The sequence below is a fragment of the Sceloporus occidentalis genome, unplaced genomic scaffold (assembly GCF_023333645.1).
Source record: "Sceloporus occidentalis isolate IW3139 unplaced genomic scaffold, rSceOcc1.0.p SCAF_118, whole genome shotgun sequence".
Lineage (NCBI taxonomy): Eukaryota > Metazoa > Chordata > Lepidosauria > Squamata > Phrynosomatidae > Sceloporus > Sceloporus occidentalis.
Window position 1 is genome coordinate 1595962 of NW_028317098.1, and position 8360 is coordinate 1604321.

The 8360-nt window shown below is 41.2% G+C and overlaps 1 long non-coding RNA gene across 1 annotated transcript; it reads left to right on the forward strand.

The window, feature by feature from the left end:
• The first annotated feature begins 1496 nt into the window (after positions 1 to 1496).
• Positions 1497 to 4543, forward strand: LOC149282342 (uncharacterized). The gene is made up of 3 exons (XR_016277969.1): positions 1497 to 3039; positions 3155 to 3220; positions 3342 to 4543. It is a non-coding gene; the product is annotated as an uncharacterized LOC149282342 (long non-coding RNA).
• The last annotated feature ends 3817 nt before the right edge of the window (positions 4544 to 8360 follow it).

Sequence of the window (8360 nt, forward strand, 5' to 3'; positions counted from 1 at the left end):
ACTGTTAAGCTTTATTTGCAAAGTGCTGAAAGTTTACACAGCAATGTATTTCCATTGCTTTTAATTGGGATGATTTTTATTTTGTAGAACATTTCTACTTGCATGTATAAAATAACATGTATGGCCACTCTACCATGCATTTTGGATTGTTTGAATGAAGACACTTCTTGGTCACAAAGTACATGTAAAGGCTGTCAAACAGAAGCAGTATGATGTGGGCTAACTTTACAGGGGCCTACTGGTAATACGTCATACCTGCATCTACCTTGACTGTTTGGAATGCTAGCTTTTCACAGCTAAGCGAATTTGATATCTGGATTAAGGTTGTTATGTTACCTCTATCTTTATGAAACTATGTACCTTTGATGCTCTTGGCAGTGTGTATTTCCTGTACTTGGTGGCATGGTATTCAAGAAATTATCAATCTGCCAGTCTGAACAGCTATTTTTATATAGAAGTAAAGGACACTACTGTTAAGCATGGCAACAGATGTGAGTTATTAATTACAAACTGCGTTTATTACACTGCGACGCAATACAACAAAACAATCTTCTAAATCTGTAATAACAAACAAATGATTACCCAGAAATTGGGGATTCACACTTGTTAAAAATAAAGTCTGGTTCCCTTGGAACATCATATATGTACCATATGCAACTTTGGATGCCAGTCAAAAAAAGGTTTTATAAAAAAAACAGAAATACCCTTTTAAAAAAAGGACAATCATAACTTCGTTAACATCGATCGATGCATGTTATTTGAAAACAAAATAACAGCCATCTTACGTTAAGAGTACAGTACTGTGTCCAAACTCTAAACTTGTATTCAATAACAATGCAGTAATAAAAACATGTGTGAATACAATTAAGTGTTGGATGTTTTCTGCAGATGCAATTCAATTATATTTTCGATTTTCTTTAATCTGCCATTCATTTTCTGTAGTACTCCCACAATTTTCCGATTGATGTTTTCCTGCGTTTTCAAGGAAGATTGCACTGTACAGACAAAAGATATATACAAAAAGCTTTTAATAAGACAGTTTATTGCAATGTATTCTCTGTTTAACACAATATGTTCATATATTTCTTTTTATTTACTGTCTTGAAAGTAAAGTTTTCGTGATATTCAGTTCTCCGGTATATAGATGTATGTTATTAATATAAACCTTAATCCTTATATGACCACCACTCTCTTTTGAAAAAGACAATGCATATTTATTTAAATTCACCTGACTGTTGAAGTTCAGTTATGTAGCTGGGTACAAGAGTTTGGGGTTCTGGCAAGATGTCTCTTGCCGATGGTCCCGACTGGATTCCACTACAGCAAGGTTCATCTATAGTATCTGCATGTTGATCAATATAAAAAAATCAAAGAGATAACTAGATCAGAAATTGTGCATTGATCATAGTAAGAATACTCTAGGAAAACTGCAGGTTGATAATACAACTAAAAATGTAGGACATCATAATTTCTCCATCTTTTTGCAGTTAGAAAAAAGTAAGAAAACAGAGTGGCAATGCTGTTGTCTAATAAATTTATCCTCCATATGTACACCCATCTATCCCTTCCTATGTTGGAAAAGTATGGCGACCTCAGGGCTGGTAGTCCATTGTAGTGTTTTTTTCTTTTGGAAACTGATAAGGGAAGTAGCCTAATATGATATTGATATAGTGACTGTCTTTAGCAACTGTTCCTTATGGCTACAACACTGGAGGAATTCCATGGCATACTATGCAACAATGAGCCCTTACTTGTAAAGCTACAAACTTACCCGAGGGATTTTTTTCCTGGGAGCCATGGTTCCCCGCCATAAGCCACAGCTCTTTCATTAGGGGGAAAAAGGGTGGTTGTTTTTCTTTGGGGGGTGATGGCCCAAAACTATTTAGACTGGCCAAAAATTTTTCACGCGTCATTTTGAACTTCCTGTACACCTCTTCGGCGGTGCGGTTGTAGCCATGCATTTTTAATTGCTCTGCTACCTCTCTATGCACAGGAAGAATGGGTACAGAACGGGACCTCATGAGCGTCTTTAATTTTCCGCTCCCCCTAACACTTCTCAGGAGCAGATCAATCTCCTTATTGACCCATTTGGATCCCTTCCTACGCGCCATCACTGCTTCCCAATAACTTCGGCCACTCCGAAAAGTCCAGCGGGAAGAGGGATTTGCAACGTCATCACTGTGCAGGGATTCTTGGCGCCAAAACTAGACTTGCGCCCTCTAGTGCTTTTACTGCAGTGCCGGGAGTTTGGGAGTGCAGAGAGCCAGCATCAGCAGCTAAGTGCTAACGCAGAAGTTTATTTCACAGCCTCTATAATTAAATTGCAGACAGTATTATTTTATACTTTCTGTAATTAGGAAAGCCATGGATAGCCATGCAGTGACCGAAAGCAGTGCCTCCGCACAAGCAAGGGGGAGGGTGTGGAGTGCCAATGAAGTTTTGGCCTTATTGGAGATATGGAAAGAACAAAAATTGCAGTCCAAATTAAAAAAGAATTACAGAAATTTGGATAAATTTAAAGTTGTATCTGATGAAATGGCAAAGAGGAACCATGTCAGATCTGCCGAGGAATGCAGATCTAAATCAAAAAAATTGAGATTTGAGTACAGAAAGGTTGTGAAACACAATCAGAGAAGTGGAAGCAACCCTATTACATGTCCCTTTTATAGGGAACTAGAGGAAATCTTTCATGGGGATGTTAGCATCACCCCTAACAGGTTATCCCGAAGTCTTGATTTTGAAAGGGAGGGTGAAACCACAAATGTGAATCAAGAAACCGCATCCACCTCCATGGCTAACACAGGCGAAGGAAGCACCCAAGAAACAACTACCAGACAAGACAGTGATGAAGGCAAGTTGCCCATCTGTAATGCCTGAAGATTTCTGCTATGTGCATGACAACATTATTTTGTTAAAAAGACAAAGGCTTTACTCTTTTTTTCCCCTTGCATTTTTCAGATTCTGATGACACTTGTCTCGATGACACAGTCATTACGATACCTGTCACAATTTTGGAAAGTGGACCTACGCAAATAGCAGGTAGTCATATATAAATTTCTGTCAATTTCTGGATCTCTGTTTTCTTCATAAATATTGTGAACCTGTATATGTGTTCAAAAGAAATAACGTTGGTGTTTAATGCTCCACTTTGAAGGTGCGACTGGAGAACAATTGGGTGACTTGGAAAGACGTGCAGATGATACAAGCGGTACAAGCAATGGTAGGTAGCATCTGCTTTTCTAAGAAAATTCTTTGTCTACAACCCTTTACATGATGCTACCATTAGAAATAAATTTCCTTCCTGTGGGCTTAATCTATTTTCACTAATTTTTAAATTTCAGTACCTAACGATCCAGAGGACGAACCACCCAATGTATTGCTGTCTCCTGGAACAAGACTGCGTTCAAACAGGAACAGGAATCGTCGCGCCAGAAGAGGAGAACATATTGCGCGCACTATAATGCAGAGTGCAAGTCGAGAGGCCCAACTTACCCGGAGAACACAGGAACGGTTCATGGAAATTGTACACGACAGCATGAAAGACTGTAGGAGGACAGAAATGGAACTTGTACATATTATGGAGGAAGATGTAAGGAGAAGTGCACAGGACAGACAGAGAATGTTGCAGTACATGGAGACCATGACTGAACTGTACCGGAGGAAAGTAGATCATGAATGTGCACTTCCAACGGGGCAACATGATACTGTTGCCCAAGGAACTATGCACACATCATTCAGGGCATCTCCGTGTGATATTCCTCCTTCAACACCAGGCCCAGCTGTCTTTACAGATTTCCAGGAGCAACCATCCACATCAGATTTTGGTGGGAAATGTCAAGGGAACAATTCCCCTGAACTCTTTGATGAACTTCCTCCTGCTTATGCTCCTGATGGTTGTCCTGTCACTCCTAGTAGTGAAATTAGAGATGGTGACAACACAGTAGAGAACATCAACAGGGATGTTCAGAATGTTGTTGCAGTCACTGATCCCCCAGAAAATGAAGGCTGCATTGGAACCGTGCAATGTGTGAGCAATGCAGGAACATCTTCCTTGCAAGGCGCAGTTGCACCTGTTCAAAACCAAGATAAACCATGCAGTTCTCGTACTGGGAGGATAATCAAGAAAAAAAAAATATTTTCCCCATAAGGGAAACATATAGGGAAAAGGTTCTGTTTTGAAACCTCAGATATGTTTCAGCATTCTATGTTTACCCTGTTACGTGCCCTTTGTGACCGATAAAGAGGGACTTAAACCATTTCTCCTTGAACCACAGTAAAATTTCATTTTCATGTTAAGGAAAGGTTTTGTATGTCACCATGTATATATGGATATGTTCTCACCTAATGTATATACAGTGTATATAAATGCGTGCTTTGTTGACATAATGGAAAACAAGCCACCAGACGGTTTTTTTCCAAAAGAAAAAGGATATTTAATCGTGTTTTAAAATGTTAAGTTATATTGTTGATAAAATACAGCTGTGTTCTCAGAAATTGGTCTACCGTCCTTAATATACCTAAACATTTCCACAACAATAGCAACATTATTCAGCAATGGTTTCTAGAACAGCCTTCCTTTTGGTTTTCAAGGTAGGAAACATGATGTATTACTATAAATGTAATATAAACAAGCCATTTTTACACCATTGTTTTCCTATATTGCCAAAAAAGGATATTTGAAACATCAATATAGCAATTGTATAACACTTCAAAATAGATTTCCAAAATTTGGGTAAACCATGAAGCTAATCTATAACAATCGGGTATTTATACCCCACAATAATATAAACACCACTAGCAGAACCTGATTGGGGAAAAAAAAGTTAAAAGAAAAAAGAATCTAAACAACCGTGATTCAACATTGCCGTCTGGTAAAGTTATTCACATGTTGTACATGACACGTTGTCAAACACATGTATATCAACATTTGTAGATTGATACAAAGGTAAACCAAGAAGAAACGTTTTGATCAGATCAATGCTGTTGCCATAACTGAGGTGATGTTATGAAACATCAAATAATGTCAGTTTCTGGTGTTAACGACCCAAAATAATGTTAGTTACTGCAGATCTAACAGTTTGACCCTCTTTTTTGTGATTTGTAGAGTGTCCTCTGATGTTATTCGCTAAAGCGGGGAGGACAATTTTCGCAGGTGGCTCTACATCGGGATCAAGCACTTCTCCCCTCGTCTCGCAAATATTGTGCAGTATGGCACATGCTGTGACAACAGAGATGAAATTTTCCTCTTTCACAGTTAGTCTACCAGACAGACACCCCCACCTAGATTTCAATCGCGAAAAAGACCTCTCCACCACGCATCTTGCCTTGCAATGGGCGGTGTTATAAGCAAGTTTGTCAGGTGTTAATTCTCCACGATATGGTGTCATGAGCCATTTCCTGATTGGGTAGGCACCATCCCCTATAATCAGTGGTGGAATGGCTACATCGTGGACATGAAGGGTGGGATTTCCGGGCACAAAACAGCCTTCATCCATCACTTGACAGATAGCGGAATTGGTAAATATGTGGCTGTCATGAGATCTCCCACAATTCCCTACTTCAATGTCAATAAACCTCCCACTGTGATCTGTAGTTGCTTGCAGAACAATTGAAAATCCCTGCTTGCGGTTGATGTATTCCTCTCTGCGTCCCAGCGGTGGGCAAACAGAAATATGAGTGCCATCAATAGCTCCTATGCAGTGTGGGAATCCGAGTCTCTGAAATCCATCCATAATCTGAAAAAAGGCAAAGGTATAATAAATTTGGGATATCAAAAAAGTGGGTTAACATATTTCATATCTGATGATGCATTATTATTATTTGGTATATGAAACTGGGATCAAAGAGACAAAAGCATAAAAAGGACAATAGAAATTATTATGGTTTATATATATACCTAGAACACACTGAAGGGGAATCCAGATGTTACTTGTTCACATATCAACTCTTACAAATATATCAAGATACATTTTTTCAGAATTGCAAACCACAACAGCACAGCTGGATAAGAGAGAAGCCAGCAGCAGAGATGCACCTCCGAAGTGCATGCTCCAAGCCCAGGACCACCCCCCAGCACAGCTGGATAAGAGAGAGGGCAGCAGCAGAGATGCACCTCCGAAGTGCATGCTCCAAGCCCAGGACCACCCCCCAGCACAGCTGGATAAGAGAGAGGCCAGCAGCAGAGATGCACCTCCGAAGTGCATGCTCCAAGCCCAGGACCACCCCCCAGCACAGCTGGATAAGAGAGAGGCCAGCAGCAGAGATGCACCTCCGAAGTGCATGCTTCAAGCCCAGGACCACCCCCCAGCACAGCTGGATAAGAGAGAAGCCAGCAGCAGAGATGCACCTTTTAAATCCATGCCCCAAGCCCAGGATCATTAACCCACCCCCATAATTGCAAAGGTAATTGAAAGCCTTTCTTTTTTTCCCAAACAAGGAAAAGGCAGGATGTAAACATATCTTAATGGTATTACATAAGCAAAACCTATCTATCTTTAGATATGCATTAATGCATTTGCACCCAGAAGTCTTAGGTTTAAAAGTAATATTGATACACACCGTGTGGTAGTTTCCAAGCTGGATAGTTTTCCTCAGCAGCAGCTTCTCCATGGCAAGGCACACCTCGATGGCGATTTCTGCAGCTGTGGATGCTCCAACCTCGAAACGGGAAGCCACCTTCCTATACATCAGAGGGCTTGAGAGCCACCAAATAGTCAGGGCCACTCTCTTCTCCACCGGGATGGGACTCCGGAATCTAGACTCCCCACGCTCCAGCTCTGGTCTCAAGATGCTGGCCAGATCAAAAAGGGTTTCTTTAGACATGCGGAAGTTAGAAACCCACATGTCGTTATCCCATCTCTGGAGGACTTCGTCACTCCACCAGTTGGTCCGCTCCCGGGGTTGCTGCCACCAACGTGGGATGCGAGGCCAGGTCGCCATCCATGCCAGACAACTGGATATATCAAGATTGCCGCTGGCAGCCATGACTGCAATCTTACTCAGAGCAGCCCTCCGGCGCGAAATGAGGACCAGTGATTGAGCAATGCGACTCATTCTTCTCCTTCTTCGCTCTTCTTCTTTCTCTACCATGCTCACAAGATCAAACCATGCTTTCTCCGACGCCATCTTTACACCCCACAAGGAAGTCACCGGACGACTTCCGGTTAAAAACAACCACCGAGTGGCGACGTCATTGGTACACCGCCCCCAAGATCTAATACGCATGCGCTATAGCAAACCGTTCTGAGAACGGTTTCAAGAAAAAGGAATCGCAGTGCGGTAAACTGCCGTTCTGATCACGTTCTCATCACGTTTTGATTGCTAATGCGGTAATATCCGTTCCAGGAACGGTCTCATCACGTGATGATATGGAACGTTCTCAGAACGCAGTGCGATAATCTCCATGGTTTGGACCCAGAGTGTATCTCTGCTGCCATGTGCTCGGGGCTGCATAAGTTAAGCCGTAGTTTCCTGTTTCAGTTTTTTTTTTGCTCTCTTTACATGCTCAGAGGCCTCCTGCCGCCCAACAACCCCATCTTCTCTTTTGTTATTCTTGCATTGCTCAAGAGATCTACTCTTTTGTCTTGTCTTCAGTAATCAGTACTGTATATAAAGTTTTGTAGACCTTCTGCTCAGCCAAAAGTTTTTCTTTTGCTCGTGTAAGTCTGATCTGGTCATCTTCCATGAGTCTTGTCCTACATCCTCCTTCCCGAGAGTAGGACTCAACAGAGTTACACTGTCTCAGCCCAAAACCAAAGTTTTGGTCTTTCCCCCCAGGTGTTTTTAGCTGATTTGGTGTGCCTTTCTTCAGCTCCCCCTCTTCTAGTGAGTACAACATGCTCTTAGACTCTAATTTGGATGTTACTTGGGTAGACTATAGATCTCTTCTGTAATTATGGAGAATGTAAAGGGACAGGACTTTCCAGTTTTTTTCTCTTGACCCAAATTTGGGCTACTTTTGTTGTTTTGGATGTGATAAGAGAACATAGCATTTTGTGAAATAAATCTGGTACTTAGGTTTTGGAAAAACTAGACTTTCCATTAGCCTGCTTGATCAGGAAAAGGGAGCCCCATTTGTCTCCCTTGCCTTAATTCGCATAGATTTGGCTGACACAGCAGGCATTGGGGTCAGGCATTGTAAAGTTGTTTGTTTGTTTGTTTGTTTGTTTGTTTGCTTGACTGCCTGGGATTCAGGAGTTTGAAGGCAACTTCCTCTTGGTCTATTCTAAATGTCTTTGTTTTTCTGTTAAGTAGTTATAAAGAGCCTCAGGTCAGCATAGTATATCTGGGAAAAATATCTTGACTGCTGACTCTCAACCAAAATGCAATCCTTTTGTCTGCTTGGTATCTCCATACATGAA